We start from the raw sequence: 4,022 nt of genomic DNA on the forward strand, positions 1-4,022 counted from the left end.
TGAAAAGTGAAAGTGAAGTCGCTCAGTCGTATCCAACTCTTAGCAACCCCATGGACTGCAGCCTACCAGGCTCCTCCATCCATGGGATCTTCCAGGCAAGAGTACTGGAGTGGGGTGCCATTGCCTTCTCCCCCTGGGTCATAGACATACATAAATGTACTTAATGTGACTACATGGGAGCAGGTAACTCTCCAGGGCACGTTTTAGTCTCCTAGACTCCAGGCCAGAGAGAAAGTGTGTCTTCTTATCTCCCTTCTTCAGGAATTCCTGCCCAGGTCCAAGGTTTTGATTGATAAACCTACTGCTTTCCAGGAAGCCGGATGAGTTGTAGCCCACACTTACAGGTCCATCTGCATAACATAGCCTAAAGGTCCATTTAGTCAAGGCTCTGGTTTTTCCAGTGGTCGTGTATGGACCCAAGAGTTGGACTATGAAGAAAGCTGAGGGCCAAAGAATTGATGCTTTTGAACTGTGGTGTTGTAGAAGGCTCTTGAGAGTCCCTTGGACTGCAAGGAGATCCAACCAGTCCATTCTAAAGGAGAACAGCCCTGGGTGTTCTTTGGTAGGACTGATGCTAAAGCTGAAACTCCAGTACTTTGGCTACCTCATGCGAAGTGTTGATTCTTTGGAAAAGACTCTGATGCTGGGAGGGATTGGGGGCAGGAGGAGAAGGGGATGACAGAGGATGAGATGGCTGGATGGCATCACCGACTCAATGGACATCAGTTTGAGTGAACTCCCGGAGTTGGTGATGGACAGGGAGGCCTGGCGTGCTGCAATTCATGGGGTCACAAAGAGTCGGACATGACTGAGCAACTGAACTGAACTGAATGTTCCAAAATAAAAAAAGGTTGTGATCGCATGGTCTGAAAGGTCATGTCATTGCACAGCCCAGTTCATGTCTCTATCCTTCACCTTCTTGCGGAGCATCAGATCTACTTACTCTGTTACCTGCAACACACCCCTCCTTGGCTGTTCCAAAGGCCCCCTCCAACTCAGCTTGTCTGTACGCTCTTTACTTTCATGACCACTGCCTCCTTACCAGAATGGTACCACCAGCTCCTGCTCAGTCACGTGGTCACCACTGATGTCACCACTGCGTTCTTTCTCTGCTTCCCTTGGTGAGGTTCTGCTGGGATCATCCCCTAGACACTTTTGGGGTCTGCTATTCCTTTTCCATCCAGACACCATTATTCTTGGCTTAGATTATTTCACCAGTCTCCTGGTTCAAAGCCACATCACTCATTCTGGGAGCAGGAGCTATGTACCACGTGGTCGCCAGTGTAGGTTCCTGACCTTGACACACAATTGGATCCCTGCACCAGGAGAGGAAAGTTGAATCAGTTGAATCAGAACCTGAAAGCAGAGTGGGAGGAGAAGAGAGGCTGGCATTTCTAGCTTTAAAAGTTGCACAAGCTTATGGTCACCAAAGGGGAAAGGTGAGGGGCGGGGGATAAATTACAAGGTTAGGATTAACAGGTACACACTACTATATTTGGGCTTCCCTGGTGGCTCAGCCAGTAAAGAATGCACCTTCAGTGAAGAAGACTCCAGTTTGACCCCTGGATCAGGAAGATCCTCTGGAGAAGGGCATGGTTACCCACTCTAGTATTCTTGCCTGGAGAGTCCCACGGATAGCGGAGCCTGGCGGGCGACAAAGGGGAAGCAAAGAGTTGGACACGACTTAGCATCTAATACACACACTATTATATTTAAAATAGATAATCAGCAAGGAAAGAACTCTAGCACAGGGAACTCTACTCAATACTCTGTTATAACCTATATGGGAAGAGAATCTGAAATACACATACATACATACACATATGTATGTGTGTAACTGTATTACTTGGTGGTACACCCGAGACTAACATAACACTGTAAGTCCACTGTACTTTAATGTAAACTAAAAATTAAATTAAAAAATAAGAAGCTGTACCCTGATGCTGGGAAAGATTGAAGATGGGAGGAGAAGGGGATGACAGAGGATGAGATGGTTGGATGGCATCACTGACTCAATGGACATGAGTTTGAGTAAGCTCCGGGAGTTGGTGATGGACAGAGAGGCCTGGCATGCTGCAGTCCATGGGGTCACAAAGAGTCAGACTTGACTGAGCAACTGACCTGAACTGAACTGAACAAGTGATTTGAATGAACAGTCTCGGTTGTACTCACTGCTCTCATGAAGTGCTTCTCAAACCTTACTGAGTAGATGAATTACTTGGGGATCTTGGCAAAATGCAGCTTCTGATTCAGGATGTGTGTGGGTGCTGTGTTTCTAACGAGCACCCAGAGGCTGCTGATTCTGCTGGTCGGCCGACCACACTTTGCGGAATACATTCTAGCTCACACAGGGCCTAGCACACTGCCTCCATCATACCAGTGCTTGAGAAGTGCCTGTTGGATGCTAATGCATGAGTGAATGAGGGAACACCAGGCACTTAGGCGTATTATTTCATGCCATTTTCACATCACACTGAGTGGCTATATTCTTTATTACTCCCGTCTTACAGCTGGTACGTGAGAGGCAAACGGCTGTAGCAATTGGCCTGTGTGCTTAAGCTGAATGATCATGGGCACACCTGTTCACTCTCTCAGTATTTGTTATAAAAGAGGGAGAATAAAAGTAATTGCTTCATGGCATTATTGAAAGGGACAAATGACATAGTGAGTGGAAAATTCCTGGCAGAGTTGCTGATGCTTTCTAAGAGACCAGTAAAGCGTAGTTTAAAAAATGGTGCACAATTTCCCACCTATTGGGATGAGTAGAGTCAAAAAGACAGATAATGACAAGGCTTGGTGAAGATGTGGAGAAGTTGGAACCCTCATACACAGCTGCTGGGACGGCAAATGGTGTGGCCACTGTGGAAAGCAATCCAGAAACTCCTCAAAAGTAAAACAGAATTATCATAGGACCCAACAATCTCACTCCAGTCTACCCAAAGGGTGGAAAAAAAGATGCCTACTCCAAAACAGGTATGCATATGCTCATAGCAGCATTGCTCATAATAACAAAAAAGTGGAAATAGGCCAAACATATATGGCTGGTGAATAGATAAACAAAATGTGGTCCATCCGTACTATGGAATATTATTCAGCTATAAAAAGGACAAAGGTGTTGATTTATGCTACAACATGGATGCACAGTGAAAACATGTTAAGTGAAAGAAATCACCCATTGTATGATTCTGTCTATGGAACATCTGTAAATGGTCATTGCCTTTGGTTGGGAAAGATGGGGGACTAGGGCTAATAGGCAAAATATATTGGGTTTCTTCGTAGTGATGATAAAAATGTTCTAAAGTTGATTGTGGTGAAAATACTAAAAACCATTGAATTATACACTTTATTTTTTAATTTATTTTTTGAAGTATAGTTGATTTACAAAGCTGTATTAATTTCTCGTGTACAACAAAGTGGTTCAGTTTTATATATGTATACATTCTTCTTCATATTCTTTCCTATTGTGATTTATCAAAGGACATTGAATATAATTTCCTGTTCTGCACAGTAGGACCTTCTTGTTCATCCATCCTGTATATACTAGTCTGCATCTGCTAATCTCAAACTCCCACCCATCTCTCCCCACCCTGGATTATACACTGTAAATAGTTAAATTGTATGGTGTGTGTAGGATGTCTTAATACAGGTGTTACCCCAAAAGTGGTATGGTTAGGATTTAAGCACTGGTTTGGGACTTAAACCTATGGCACCTGATGGAGCTATTTATTTAATGAATCAAGACTTGGATGGACCTAGAGACCATCATACAGGGTGAAGTAGGTCAAAAAAGGAAAAACAAATATTGTATATTAACGCATATATGTGGAATCCAGAAAAATGGTACAGATGAACCTATTTGCAAAGCAGAAATAGAGATACAGATGTAGAGAACAAATGTATGGATACCAAAGGGGAAAGGGAGGGCGGGAGGAACTGGGAGATTGGGGTTGGCATATATACACTATGGATACTGTGTATAAAATAGATAACTAATGAGAATATACTGTATAGCACAGGGAACT

Source organism: Bison bison, unplaced genomic scaffold (assembly GCF_000754665.1).
Source record: "Bison bison bison isolate TAMUID 2011002044 unplaced genomic scaffold, Bison_UMD1.0 scf7180017864255, whole genome shotgun sequence".
In the NCBI taxonomy this organism is placed as follows: Eukaryota; Metazoa; Chordata; class Mammalia; order Artiodactyla; family Bovidae; genus Bison; species Bison bison.